Source organism: Aethalodelphis obliquidens, unplaced genomic scaffold, assembly GCF_003676395.1.
Source record: "Aethalodelphis obliquidens isolate GAN/ISIS:26980383/991018 unplaced genomic scaffold, ASM367639v1 scaffold2, whole genome shotgun sequence".
Lineage (NCBI taxonomy): Eukaryota > Metazoa > Chordata > Mammalia > Artiodactyla > Delphinidae > Aethalodelphis > Aethalodelphis obliquidens.
In genome coordinates, this window is record NW_020837946.1 from 47734035 (window position 1) to 47749907 (window position 15873).

The 15873-nt window shown below is 36.2% G+C and overlaps 1 long non-coding RNA gene across 1 annotated transcript in view; it reads left to right on the forward strand.

The window, feature by feature from the left end:
• The window catches only part of LOC113630696 (uncharacterized), a 310684-nt gene that overhangs the window by 106696 nt on the left and 188115 nt on the right, over positions 1 to 15873 (forward strand). The gene's annotated exons all lie outside the window — the stretch shown is intronic.

The window sequence follows — 15873 nt, forward strand, 5'->3', positions numbered from 1 at the left end:
TTTTTAGTTTTTTAAGGAACCTCCATACTGTTTTCCATAGTGGCTGTATCAATTTACATTCCCACCAACAGTGCAGGAGGGTTCTGTTTTCACCACACCCTTTCCTGATTTTATTGTTTCTAGATTTTTTGATAATACCCATTCTACCTGGTATGAGGTGATACCTCATTGTAGTTTTGATTTACATTTCTCTAATAATTAGTGATGTTGAGCAGCTTTCCATGTGCCTCTTGGCCATCTGTATGTCTTCCTTGGTGAAATGTCTATTTAGATCTTCTGCCCATTTTTAATTGGATTGTTTGTTTTTATGGTATTGAGCTCCATGAGTTGATTGTATATTTTGGATATTAATCCTTTGTGTTTCATTTGCAAATATTCTCTCCCACTCTGAGGGTTGTCTTTTTGTCTTTTTTATGGTTTCCTTTGCTGTGCAAAAGCTTTTAAGTTTCATTAGGCACCATTTGTTTATTTTTGTTTTTATTTCCGTTACTCCAGGAGGTGGGTCAAAAAAGAACTTGCTGTGGTTTATGTCAAAGAGTGTTTTCCCTGTGTTTTCCTCTAAGAGTTTTATAGTGTCTGGTATTACCTTCAAGTCTTTAATCCATTTGGAGTTTATTTTTGTGTATGGTGTTAGGTAGTATTCTAATTTCATTCTTTCACATGTAGTTGTCCAGTTTTCCCAGCACCATTTATTGAAGAGGCTGTCTTTTCTGCATTGTATGTTCTTGCCTCCTTTGTCATAAATTAGGTGACCATATGTGTGTGGGCTTATCTCTGGGCATTCTATCCTGTACCATTGATCTATATTTCTCTTTTGCGCCAGTACCATACTGTCTTGATTACTGTAGCTTTGTGGTATAGTGTGAAGACAGGGAGCCTGATTCCTCCAGCACCATTTTTATTTCTCAAGATTGCTTCAGCTATTTGGGGTCTTTTGTGTTTCCATACGAATTGTAAAATTTTTGGTTCTAATTCTGTGAAGAATGCCGTTGGTAGTTTGATAGGGATTGCCTTGAATCTGTAGATTGCTTTGGGTAGTATAGTCATTTTCACAATATTGATTGTTCCAATCCAAGAACATGGTATATTTCTCCATCTGTTTATGTCATCTTTGATTTTTTCATCAGTATTTTATAGTTTTCTGAGTATTAGTCTTTTGCCTCCTTAGGCAGGTTTATTCCTAGGTATTTTATTCTTTTTGTTGCGATGGTAAATGGGATTGTTTCCTTAATTTCTCTTTCTGATTTTTCATTGTTGGTATATCGGAATGCCAGAGATTTCTGTGTATCAATTTTGTATCCTGCAACCTTACCAAATTCATTGATTAGTTCTAGTAGTTGTCTGGTGGCATCTTTAGGATTTTCTATATATAGTATCATGTCATCCACAAACAGTGACAGTTTTACTTCTTCTTTTTTAATTTGTGTTCCTTTTATTTCTTTTTCTTCTCTGATTGCCATGGCTAGGACTTCCAAAACTATGTTGAATAATAGTGGTGAGAGTGGACATCCATGTCTTGTTCCCAATCTTAGTGGAAATGCTTTCATTTTTTCACCATTGAGTATGATGTTTGCTGTGGGTTTGTCATATACGGCCTTTATTATTTTGAGGTAGGTTCCCTGTATACCCGTTTTCTGGAGAGTTTTTATCATAAGTAGTGTTGAATTTTGTCAAAAGCTTTTTCCGCATCTATTGAGATGATTGTATGGTTTTTATTCCTTAATTTGTTAATGTGGTGTATCACATTGATTGATTTGCGTATGCTGAAGAATACTTGCATTCCCAGGATAAATCCCACTTGATCATGGTGTATGATCCTTTTCATGTGTTGTTGAATTCTGTTTACTAGCTTTTGTTCAGGATTTTTGCATCTATGTTCATCAGTGATGTTCGTCTATAATCTTTTTTAGCGGTATCTTTTCCTGGTTTTGGTATCAAGTTGTTGGTGGCTTCGTAGAATGTATTTGACAGTGTTTCTCCCTCTGCAATTTTTTGGAAGAGTTTGAGAATGATCAGTGTTAGGTCTTCTCTAAATGTTTGATAGAATTCGCCTGTGAAGCCATGTAGTTCTGGACTTTTGTTTGTTGGAAGATTTTTAATTACAGTTTCAATTTCATTACTTGTGATAGGTCTGTTCATATTTTCTAATTCTTCCCAGTTCAGTCTTGGAAATTGTACCTTTCCAAGAAAGTGTCCATTTCTTTGTGGTTGTCCATTTTATCGGCATATAGTTGTTTGTAATAGTCTTATAATCCTTTGTATTTCTGTGGTGTCAGTTGTGATTTCGCCTTTTTCATTTCTAATTATATTGATCTGTGTCCTCTTCCTTTTTTTCTTGATGTGTCTGGCTAAGGGTTTATCAATTTTGTTTATCTTCTCAAAGAACCAACTTTAAGTTTTATAGATCTTTGCTACTGTTTTCTTCATTTCTATTTCATTTATTTCTGCTCTGATCTTTATGATTTCTTTCTTTCTACTGACTTTGGGTTTTCTTTGTTCTTCTTTCTCTAGTTGTTTTAAGTGTAGGGTTAGGTTGTTCATTTGAGATTTTTCTTGTTTCTTGAGGTGAGATTGAATTGCTCTAAACTTCCCTCTTAGAACTGCTTTTGCTGCGTCCCATAGCTTTTGGGTCATCGTGTTTTCATTGTCATTTGTTTCTATGTATATTTTTAATTTCTTTTTTGATGTCTTCAGTGATCTCTTGGTTAGTTAGTAGTGCACTGTTTAGCCTCCATGTATTTGTGTTTTTTACAGTCTTTTTTTTTTCTGAAATTGATTTCCAATCTCATAGCGTTGTGGTTAGAAAAGATGCTTGATATAATTTCAATATTATTAAATTTTCCGAGGCTTGAATTTTGCTGCAAGATGTGATCTGTCCTAGAGAATGTTGCATGTGCACTTGAGAAGAAAGTGTATTCTGCCACTTTCGGGTGGAATGTTCTATAAATATCAATTAAATCTATCTGGTTTATTGTGTCATTTAAAGCTGTGTTTCCTTATTTATTTTCTGTTTGGATGATCTGTCCATTGGTGTAAGTGGGGTGTTAAAGTCCCCTACTGTTATTGTGTTACTCTCGATTTCTCCTTTCATAGTTGACTATTCATAGTTGACTATTCATAGTGATTATTTCCTTTTCCATGTTAGGGAAGTTTTCCACTATAATCTTTTCAAATATTTTCTCAGCCCCTTTCTTTTTCTATTCTTCTTCTGGGACCCCTATAATTTGAATGTTGGTGCGTTTAGTGTTGTCCCAGAGGTCTCTGAGATTCTCTTCAGTTCTTTTCACTGTTTTTTCTTTATTCTGCTCCTCGGCAGTTATTTCCACCATTTTGTCTTCCAGCTCACTGATTCGTTTTGCTCTCTCTGTTATTCTGCCACTGATTCCTTCTAGTGTATTTTTCATTTCAATTCGTATATTGTTCATCTGTTTGTTTGTTCTTTAGTTCTTCTAGATCTTTGTTAAACATTTCTTGTATTTTCTCAGTCCATGGTTCCATTCTATCTCCGAAATTCTGGATCATCCATACTATCATTACTCTGAATTCTTTTTCAGGTTGATTTGCTATTTCCTCTTCGTTTATTTGGTCTTGTAGGTTTTTACCTTGCTCCTTCATCTGTGACATATTATTTTTGCCATCTCATTTTTTTTTTTTTTTTAATAAGTGGGATTGTGTTTCTGTCTTAGTGGTTGTTTGGCTTCCAACACTGGAGTGAGGCTTCCAACACTGGAGTTTGTACGCTTCTGGGTAGAGCTGGGTCTTGGTGCTGATATGAGGACCTCCCTGAGACCTCACTCTGATACATATTCCCTGGGGTCTGAGGTTCTCTGTTAGTCCAGTGTTTCCGACATGGAGCTCTCACTGCAAGAGCTTCAGACATACCCCTGGCTCATGAACCAAGATCCCACAAGCCACGTGTGTTAGCCAGGAAAAAAAATAAAAGAGAGAGAGAACAATAACAAAGTAAAAAATAAAATTATACTAGGAAACTAACAGCTATGTTATAAAGAATATAAAAAGAAAACTATAGATGAATCAACAACTGGAAGGTACAACAGTACCACATTAATAAAAAAGATGAGGTGGGAAGAGAAACAAAGATTTAAAAAAGGGGGGGAGGGGGAAAGGCCTTGGCTGTGGAGGACTGAGCCTCAGGATGGGCGAGGTTTTGGGCGGTGGGCAAGGCCTATGCTTAGGACCCACACGGCTGGAAAAGGCCCTGGGGGCTCTGGGGTGTGAGGCTTAGGCTTAAGGAGCAGAAGGGTCCCAGGTCTCAGAGGTCGTGGGACCTCATCTGGGAGCTCAGCAGGCTCCCCGGGCCTGAGTGGTCAGGGCAAACACCCTCTGCTCCTTTCCCGCTCCTTCCATATTGCCCCTCCCACCTGTGTCTCCTGATCTCCCTGGCCTCAGGGGCACTGACCCTGTCTGGCCGCCACTTCTCCTCCCCCCTCTCCCCTCTGTCCCCCCACATCCTATTGGTTCACTTGGGGGCTCCTCCCATCTTCTTGGGCATCAGGATCCCCCACCAGTGGCCGGCAATTGCCCTAGTTGTGGGGAGATGCTAACTCAGTGTGTTCCCCCATCACCGTCTTGACTCCCCTATAGACTCTTAATACAATTAAAAATAGCAACAAGGAATACATTCTGTCCTTATAATAGCTTGCAGTCTTCTCTTACAACAGTACCTTAGCTTATTCCTACGGGGCATGCTATTAATATTACTCTCCCTTAAGCTAATGTTATTCTTAATGGTGAAACACTGAGTACTTTCACCCTAAGATCAGTAAGGTAATTTTATTTTTGATATCTGAAAATATTATTCTAAGAGTTTAATGAATTGAAACCCAACTGTAAAATAACTGTCCTTTGAAACATTAATTTTGATAGTCTAATTTATTATTATTGCTATTTTTTGCTGTGCTTTTAGTTTTGTATCTAAGAAAGCATTGTTTAATCCAAGGCCACAAATGTTTATTCCTATGCTATCTTCTAAGAGTTTCAGAGTTTTAGCTCTTAAATATAGATCTACAACTCATTTGGAATTACTTTAATATGGTGTAAGGTATGAGTCTAACTTTATTCTTTAAAATATGGATACCCACTTGTCCTAGTGTTAGTTGCTAAAAAGAATATTCTATTCTCATTGAATTGTGTTTGTTTTTTCACTTTCTTGTTGGTAATCAATGTATGGGTTTATATCTGAACTCTCAATTTTATGGTATTGATTAATATTTCTATCCTTATGCCAGTCCCACTTTGTCTTGATTACTGTAGCTTTGCATTGTTTTTTTTAAATAAATTTATTTATTTATTTATTTTGGCTGTGTTGGCTCTTTGTTGCTGCACATGGGCTTTCTCTGGTTGTGTTAAGCGGGGGCTACTCTTCGTTGTGGTGCGCCAGCTTCTCATTGCAGTGGCTTCTCTTGTTGTGGAGCACGGGCTCTAGGCGCATGCACTTCAGTAGTTGCAGCATGTGGGCTCAGTAGTTGTGGCTCGTTGGCTCCAGAGAGCAGGCTCAGTAGTTGTGGCACACGGGCTTAGTTGCTCCACGGCATGTGGGATCTTCCCAGACCAGGGCTTGAACCTGTGTCCTCTGTGTTGGCAGGCGGATTCTTAACCACCGTGCCATCAGGGAAGCCCCTTTGCATTGTTTTGAATTTGGGAAGTGTGACTCTTCCAAGTTTGTTTTCCTTTTTGAGACTATTTTGGTTATTCTGTTTCTTGGGTACCATATGAACTTTAGAATCATCTTTCCAATTTCTGCAAAAAAGTAGATTTTAATATGGATTGTGTTGCATCTATAAATGGGTTCGATGAGTGTTGCCAATTTAGAAATATTAAGACTACATTCATAAAACATGAAATATATTTCCTTTTTTTTTCAGATCTTAATTTCTTTAAACAATATTTTGTATTTTTCAGTATGTGTCTTGTACTTCTTTTGTTAAATTTATTCCTAAGTATTATATTCTTTTTGATTCTGTTGTAAATGGAATTTTCTTGATTTTATTTTCAGAAAGTTTATTGCTAGTGTGTAGAGATACAAATGTTTATGTACTGATCTTTTTGTCATGGAACATTGCTGAATTCATTTATTACTTCTGATGGATTTTTCTTTGTGATTGCTTAGAATTTTCTGTATACAAAATCAATACATCTATAAATAGAGGCTATTTTACTTCTTCCTTTCCATCTGCATACCTTGAATTTCTTTTTCTTGCTTAATTGCCCTATCTGGAATCTCCAGTACAATTTTAAATAGAACTGGCAAGAGTGTACATCTTTGTCTTATTTCCGATCTTGGCAGTTAAACATTCAGTCTTCCACTATTAAGTATAAATACCAGCTGTAGTTTTTTTTAGAAGACACTTAACAGGTTGCAGAAGTTTATATATATTCCTAATGTGTGGAATTTTTTTTTATCATCAAGGGGTATTGGACTTCATCAAAAAGTTTTTCTGCATCTTTTGAGATAATCATGCTGTCTTTGTCCTTTATGCTATTAATATGTTGAATTACACTGGTTGATTATTATATGTTAAACCAAACGTAAGTTCATGGAGGATTATGTTTGCTAATATTATGTTGAGGATTTTTGTATTTATATTCATAAGGGATCTTGATCTGTAGTTTAAGTTTCTTGTGATGGCCTTGTCTTATTTTCATATAAGGGTAACACACATAATACACATAGAATGAGTTTTCAAATGTTCTACATTTTTGAAGAGCATTCAGAGAATTGGTGTTAATTCTTTACTTTTTGGCACAATTCACCTGTGAAGCCATGCAGGCCCAAACTTTTCTTGGTAGGGTGTTTTGATTATTAATCTCTTTACTTATTATAAGCCAATTTAGATTTTCTCTTTCTCTTGACCATTTTTGGTACTTTCTGTCTTTTGAAATCTTTTTCCAATTCCAGTAGGTTATCTAATTTGTTGGCATACAATTGTTCATAATATTCCTTTATATTATTTTTTTATTTCAGTAAGTTGGTAGTATGCCATGTCTTTCATTCCTGAGTTTTAAAAATTAATTTTTATTGCAGTATATATATGTTGATTTTCATTCCTTTTTTTCTTGATCAGTCCTACTAAAGTTTTGTGTTAATTTTGGCTGATCATTTAAAAACAGGTCTTTTGTTTCTTTGATTTTGTCTGTTGTTTTTCCAATCTCCATTTCATTTATTTCTGCTATAGTCTTTATTATTTTCTCCCTTATGTTTTCATTCTGTTTAATCTGATCTTTCTCTAGTCTCTTAAAGTGGAAAGTTAAGTTACCAATTTGAAATTTTCCACTTTTTAAATGTAAGCATTTATATATATATATATATATATAATTTTTCTTCTAAACACTGTTTTTCCTGCCTATAAGTTTTGGTATACTGAGTTTACCTTTTCTTCTATCTCAAAGTATTTCCTAATAGCCTTTTTTGATTTCTTCTTTGACCCATTGTTTACTTAGGAGTGTGCTTTTAATTTCCACATATTTGTTACTTTCAAAATGTTCTTCAAATACTGAGCTCTAATTTTATCCCATTGTTATAAGAATATATACTTTGTATGATTTAAATCCTTTAAAATGTGTTGAAGTTTGTTTTATGGGCTAAAATATGGTCAGTCCTGGAGAATGTTCCATGTGTACTTGAGAAGAATGTCTGTTCTGCTGTTATTGAGTGGAGTGTGCTATAGATGTCTGTCTTCTATCTACCCTGGTGAATGCTTCATGTGCATCTGATTGGAGTTTGTATGTGCCGTTGTTGAATGAAGTGTTTTTTAAGTTTCTGTTAACCTTAACTGGTGTATAGTACTGATCTTCTGCCAGATTATTCTGTCCACCATTGAAAGCAAAATATTAAACTATGTAGCTATTATTGTAGAATTGTCTGTTTTCTACCTTCAATTCTCTCTGTTTCTGTTCCATGTATTTTGGGATTCTGTTCTTAGGTGTATATATGTTTATAATTCTTATATTTTCGTGATACTTGCTTGTTATCATGATAAAATATCCCTCTTTGTCTCTAACAATTTCATCTTAAGCTCTTTTTGTCTGATATGAGTATAGTCACCCTTTTTCTCTTTTGTGTACTATTTACATGGCATGTTTTTTATTACCCATTTACTTAGCTGACTTTAGCCTTCATTTTCTGCTTACACAGATGCTCAAAGTCAGCCAGAGGTTAGAATTTAGAGTCTTCTCAGGTTTGCATGGTCAGATACATATCCCTGTGTATCTTTTTTTTAATTCAGTTTTTTTTTTTTATACAGTAGGTTCTGATTATTCATTTTATACATATTAGTGTATACATGTCAAGCCCAATCTCCCAATTCATCACAACACACCCCTCCCACCACTTTCCCCCCTTGGTGTCCATACATTTGTTTTCTACATCTGTGTCTCTATTTCTTCCCTGCAAACTGGTTCATCTGTACCATTTTTCTAGGTTCCACATATATGTGTTAATATATGATATTTCTCTTTCTGACTTACTTTACTCTGTATGACAGTCTCTAAATCCATCCACATCTCTACAAATGACCCAATTTCATTCCTTTTTATGGCTGAGTAATATTCCATTGTATATATGTACCACTTCTTCTTTATCTATTCATCTGTTGATGGGCATTTAGGTTGCTTCCATAACCTGGCTATTGTAAATAGTGCTGCAATGAACATGGGGTGCACCTGTCTTTTTGAATTATGGTTTTCTCTGGGTATATGCCCAGTAGTGGGATTGCTGGGTCATATGGTAATTCTATTTTCAGTTTTACAAAGAACCTCTATACTGTTCTGCTTAGTGGCTGTATCAATTTACATACCCACCAACAGTGCAAGAGGGTTCCTTTTTCTCCACACCCTCTCCAGCATTTGTTGTTTGAAGATTTTCTGATGATGCCCATTCAAACTGGTGTGAGGTGATACCTCATTGTAGTTTTGATTTGCATTTCTCTAATAATTAGTAATGTTGAGCAGCTTTTCATGTGCTTCTTGGCCATCTGTATGTCTTCTTTGGAGAAATGTCTATTTAGGTCTTCTGCCCATTTTTAGATTTGGTTGTTTGTTTTTTTAATATTGAGCTACATGAGCTGTTTATATATTTTGGAGATTAATCCTTTGTCCGTTGATTTGTTTGCAAATATTTTCTCCCATTCTGAGGGTTCTCTTTTCGACTTGTTTGTAGTTTCCTTTGCTGTGCAAAAGCCTTTAAGCTTCATTAGGTCCCATTTGTTTATTTTTGTTTTTATTTCTGTTACTCTAGGAGGGGGATCAAAAAAGGTCTTGCTGTGATTTATGTCAAAGAGTGTTCTTCCTGTGTTTTCCTCTAAGAGTTTTATACTGTCTGGTCTTACATTTAGCTCTATAATCCATTTTGAGTTTACTTTTGTGTATGGTGTCAGGGAGTGTTCTAATTTCATTCTTTCACATGTAGCTCTCCAGTTTTCCCAGCACCACTTACTGAAGAGACTTTCTTTTCTCCATTCTATATCTTTGCCTCCTTTGTCATAGATTAGTTGACCATAGGTGCGTGGGTTTATCTCTGGGCTTTCTATCCTGCTCCATTGATCTGTATTTCTGTTTTTGTGCCAGTACCATAGTGTCTTGATTACTGTAGCTTTGTAGTATTGTCTGAACCCAGGGAGTCTGATTCCTCCAGCTCCATTTTTTTCCCTCAAGACTGCTTTGGCTATTTCAGGTCTTTTTTGTCTCCATAAAAGTTTTAAGATTTTTTGTTCTAGTTCTGTAAAAAATACTATTGGTAATTTGATAGGGATTGCATTGAATCTGTAGATTGCTTTGGGTAGTAGAGTCATTGTCACAATATTGATTCTTCCATTCCAAGAACATGGTATATCTCTCCATCTCTTGGTATCATCTTTAATTTCTTTCATCAATGTCTTATAGTTTTCTGCATACAGGTATTTGTCTCCCTAGGTAGGTTTATTCTTAGGTATTTTATTCTTTTTGTTGCAATGGTAAATGGGAGTGTTTCCTTAATTTCACTTTCAGATTTTTCATCATTAGTGTATAGGAATGCAAGAGATTTCTGTGCATTAATTTTGTATCCTGCAACTTTACCAATTCATTGATTAGCTCTAGTAATTTTCTGGTGGCATCTTTAGGATTCTCTATGTATAGTATCATGTCACCTGTAAACAGTGACAGTTTTACTTCTTCTTTTCCGTTTTAAGTTCCTTTTATTTCTTTTTCTTCTCTGATTGACGTGGCTAGGACTTCCAAAACTATGTTGAATAATAGTGGTGAGAGTGGACATCCTTGTCTTGTTCCTGATCTTAGAGGAAATTCTTTTAGTATTTCGCCACTGAGACGGAAGTTTGCTGTAGGTTTGTCATATATGGCCTTTATTATGTTGAGATAGGTTCCCTCTATGCCCACTTTATGGAGAGTTTTTATCATAAATGGGTATTGAATTTTGTCAAATGCTTTTTCTGCACCTATTTAGATGATCATATGGTTTTTATTCCTTAATTTGTTAATGTGCTGTATCACATTGATTGATTTGTATATACTGAAGAATCGTGCATCCCTGGGATAAATCCCACTTGATCATGGTGTATAATCCTTTTAATGTGTTGTTGGATTCTGATTGCTAGTATTTTGTTGAGGATTCTTGCATTTATATTCATCAGTTTTATAGGTCTGTAATTTTTTTTTTGTAGTGTCTTTGGTTTTGGTATCAGGGTGATGGTGGCCTCATAGAATGAGTTTAGGAGTGTTCCTTCCTGTGCAATTTTTTGGAAGAGTTTGAGTAGGGTGGCTGTTAACTCTTCTCTAAATGTTTGATAAAATACACCTGTGAAGCCATCTGGTCCTGAACTTTTGTTTGTTGGAAGATTTTTAATCACAATTTCAATTTCATTACTTGTGATTGGTCTGTTCATATTTTTTATTTCTTCCTGGTTCAGTATTGAAAGGTTATACCTTTCTAAGAATTCGTCCATTTTCTCCAGGTTGTCCATTTTATTGTCATAAAGTTGCTTGTAGTAGTCTCTTAGGATGATTTGTATGTCTGCGTTGTCTGTTGTAACTTCTTTTTCATTTCTAATTTTATTGATTTGAGTCCTCTCCCTCTTTTTCTTGATGTGTCTGACTAATGGTTTTTCAATTTTATTTATCTTCTCAAAAACCAGGTTTTAGTTTTATTGATCTTTGCTATTGTTTTCTTTGTTTCTATTTCATTTATTTCTGCTCTGATCTTTATGATTTCTTTCCTTCTACTAACTTCGGGTTTTGTTTATTCTTCTTTCTCTAGTTCCTTTAGGTGTAAGGTTAGATTGCTTATTTGTGGTGTTCCTTGTTTCTTGAGGTAGGCTTCTATTACTATAAACTTCCCTTTTAGAACTGCTTTTGCTGCATCCCATTGGTTTTGGATAATCATGTTTTCATTATAATTTGTCTGTAGGTATTTTTTGAATTCCTCTTTGATTTCTTCAGTGATCTGTTGGTTATTTAGTAACGTATTGTTTAGCCTCCATGTGTTTGTGTTTTTTACCCTGTAATTGATTTCTAATCTCATAGCATTGTGGTCAGAAAAGATGTTTGATATGACTTCAACTTTCTTAAATTTACTGAGACTTGTTTTGTGACCCAAGATGTGATCTGTCGTGGAGAATGTTCTGTGTGCACTAGAGAAGAAAGTGTAATTTGCTGTTTTTGGATGGAATATTCGATAAATGTCAATTAAATCTCTCTGATCTGTTGTATCATTTAAAGCTTGTGTTTCCTTATTAATTTTCTGTTTGGATAATCTGTCCATTGGTGTTAGTGAGGTGTTAAAGTCCCCCACTATTATTGTGTTACTGTTGATTTCCTCTTTTATAGCCATTAGCAGTTGCCTTATCTATTGAGGTGCTCCTATGTTGGGTGCATATATATTTATAATTGTTATATCTTCCTCTTGGATTGATCCCTTGATCACTAAGTAGTGTCCTTCCTTGTCTCTTGTAACATTCTTTATTTAAAGTCTATTTCATATGATATGAGTGTTCCTACTCCAGCTTTCTTTTGGTTTCCATTTTCATGGAATATCTTTTTCCATCCCCTCACTTTCAGTCTATATGTGTCCCTAGGACTGAAGTGGGTCTCTTGTAGACAACATATATATGGGTCTTGTTTTTGTATCCATTCAGTGAGCCTGTGTTTTTTGTTTGGAGCATTTAATCCATTCACGTTTAAGGTAAATATCAATATGCATGTTCCTCTTACCATTTTCTTAATTGTTATGGGTTTGTATTTGTAGGTCCTTTTCTTCTCTTGTATTTCCCACGTAGAGAAGTTCCTTTAGTATTTGTTTTAGAGCTGGTTTGGTAGTGCTGAATTCTCTTAGCTTTTGCTTGTCTGTAAAGCTTTTGAGTTCTCTGACAAATGTGAATGAGAACCTTGCCAGGTAGAGTAATCTTGGTTGTAGGTTGTTCCCTTTCATCACTTTAAATATATCATGCCACTCCCTTCTGGCTTGTAGAGTTTCTGCTGAGAAATCAGCTGTTAACCTTATGGGAGTTCCCTTGTATGTTATTTGTCATTTTTCCCTTGTTGCTTTCAATAATTTTTGTCTTTAATATTTGCCAGTTTGATTACTATGTGCCTCGACATGTTTATCCTTGGGTTTATGCTCTATGGGACTCTGTGCTTCCTGGACTTGGGTGGCTATTTCCTTTCCCATGTTAGGGAAGTTTTTGACTGTAATCTCTTATAATATTTTCTTGGGTCCTTTCTCTCTCTCTTCTCCTTCTAGGACCCATATAATGTGAATGTTGTTGCATTTAATGTTATCCCAGGGGTTTCTTAGCCTGTCTTCATTTCTTTTCATTCTTTTTTCTTTATTCTGTTCCACAACAGTGAATTCCACCATTCTGTCTTCCAGGTCACTTATCCGTTCTTCTACCTTAGTTATTCTTCTATTGATTTCTTCTAGTGTGTTTTCATTTCAGTTATTTTATTCTTCATTTCTGTTTGTTCTTTAATTCTTCTAGGTCTTTGTTAAACATTTCTTGCATCCTCTCAATCTTTGCCTCCATTCTTTTCCCGAGGTCCTGGATCATCTTCACTATCATTATTCTGAATTCTTTCTCTGGAAGCTTACCTATCTTCATTGGTTTAGTTGTTTTTCTGGGGTTTTATCTTGTTCCTTCATCTGGTATATAGCCCTCTGCCTTTTCATCTTGTCTATCTTTCTATGAATGTGGTTTTTGTTCCACAGGCTGCAGGATTGTAGTTCTTCTTGCTTCTGTTGTCTGCCCTCCGGTGGATGATTCTATCTAAGGGGCTTTTGCAAGTTTCCTGATGGGAGGGACTTGTGGTGGGTAGAGCTGGTTGTTGCTCTGGTGAGCAGAGCTCAATAAAATTTTAATCCGCTTCTCTGATGATCATGGGGCTGGTTTCCCTCCCTGTTTGTTGTTTGGCCTGAGATGACCAACACTGGAGCCTACCTGGCTCTTTGGTGGGGCTAATGGTGGACTCTGGATGGGCTGTGCCAAGGAGTACTTCCTAGAACTTCTGCTGCCAGTGTCCTTGTCCTCAAGGTGAGCTGCAGCCACCCCCCACCACTGCAGGAGATCCTCTAACACTAGCAGATAGGTCTGGTTCAGTTTCCTATGGTGTCACTGCTCCTTCCCCTGGGTCCCAATGTGCACACTACTTTGTGTGTGCCCTCCAAGAGTGGAGTCTCTGTTTCCCCCAGTCCTGTTGAAGTCCCACATTCAAATCCCACTAGCCTTCAAAGTGTGATTCTCTAGGAATTCCTCTTCCTGTTGCCAGACCACCAGGTTGGGAAGCCTGAGGTGGGGCTCAGAACCTTCACTCCAGTGGGTGGACTTCTGTGATATAAATGTTGTCCAGTTTGTGAGTCACCCACCCAGAAGTTATGGGATTTGACTTTATTGTGATTGCACCCCTCCTACCATCTCATTGTGGCTTCTCCTTTGTCTTTGGATGTGGAGTATCTTTTCTGGTGAGTTCCAGTGTCTTCCTGTCGACGATTGTTCAGCAGTTGTTATTCCAGTGCTCTCGCAAGAGGGAGTGAACACACATCCTTCTACTCCACCATCCTGAACCAGTCAATCTCCCAGTGTATCTTTTTGCCTTCTAGATTCCAAGCAATATGCCAGAAATTGCCAGAATTCCCTATGGACTTTTCATTCTTCATTCTTTATTATTATTACTTTTGGCCAGCTTGTCTTTTGGTCATCTTGTTATTTTTTTTTTTGCTGGCCTCACTTTATTTTATTTAGTTATTAAAAAATACTCTTTCCTTTTGTAGAGAGCCCTTAGGATCTACCATCTTAACAACTTTACTATATAACGTACACAGTATTAATTATATTAACCATGTTGTACATTACATCCCTAGTACTTGTTTATCTTATAACTGGAAGTTTGTACCGTTTGACCACCTTTATCCAATTCCCCCCTCCCTCCCTACCCCTTACCTCTACTAACTACAAATCTGATCTCTTTTTCTCTGAGTTTGCTTGCTTTTTGAAGTATTACTGCCTACAACACTATGCAAGTTCTTGGTGCACAACATGCTGATTTGATATTTCTATACATTACAAAATGATCACCACAAAAAAATCTAGTTAATATCCCTTGCCATACAAAGTTATTAACGTTATTGATTATATTACCCACACTGTACATTTCATCCCTGTCACTCATCCATTTGCAACTGGATGTTTGTACCTCTTAATTTTCGTCACCTATTTCATTCATTCCCCTACCCGCTCCCCTCTGCAACCACCCATTTATTCTCTGTATGTGTGAATCTATTTGTTTTGTTATTCTTATTCATTTGTTTTTTAGATTTCACATATATGTAAAATCAGATGGCATTTGTCTTTCTCTGTTTGACTTATTTCACTTTGCATAATACACTCTAGGTTGATCCATGTTATCACAGATGGCAAGATTTCATTCTTTTCTATAGCTGAGTCATATTCCATTGTGTGTGTGTGTGTGTGTGTGTGTGTGTGTGTGTGTGTACACATACATACACATACCCCACATCTTCTTTATCCATTCATCTAACCATGGACACTTAGGTTGCTTCCATAACTTGGCTATTATGGGTGCAATGAACATTGGGGTGCATATATCTTTTCAAATTAGTGCTTTTGTTTTCTTTGGAAAAGCACCCAGAAATGGGATTGCTGGATTATATGGTAGTTCTATTTTTAATTTTTTGAGGAATCTCCATACTGTTTTTCATAGTGGCTGCATCAATTTACATTCCTGCCAACACGGCACAAGGGTTTCCTTTTCCCACATCCTCACCAACACTTACTATTTGTTGTGTTTTTGATAATAACCATTTTGACAGGTGTGAGGTGATATCAAGTGTGGTTTTGATTTGCATTTCCCTGATGATTAGTGATGTTGAACATCTTTTCATATGTCCATCTGTATGTCTTCTTTGGAAAAATGTTTATTCAGGTCCTCTGCACATTTTTTTAATCAGGTTGTTTGTGTTTTTGATGTTGAGTTGTATGAGTTCTTTGTATATTTTGGATATTAGTCCCTCATGAGATATATGATTTGCAAATATTTTCTCCCATTCAGTAGGTTACCTTTTGTTTTGTTGGTTTCCTTTGCTGTGCAGAAGATTTTTATTTTGATGAATTTTGACGGATAACAAGAAGATAGTCTGTTATGTTCAGAGCGGCTCTGAATCAGGTCAGCTAATGAAAACCTTGGGAATGGAGCTTTCTGGTGAGCAAGGACATCAGATGTTTACAGTTCCTTGGTAATGGGGCTTTTGTGGACCTCCAAATCTGTTTTTCCTCCTCCAGTGTCTGCAAAGACTATTTCCACACATGGATCAAGTTAGGGAGAAGGGGAATAAGAATAGTGTAAATAAAT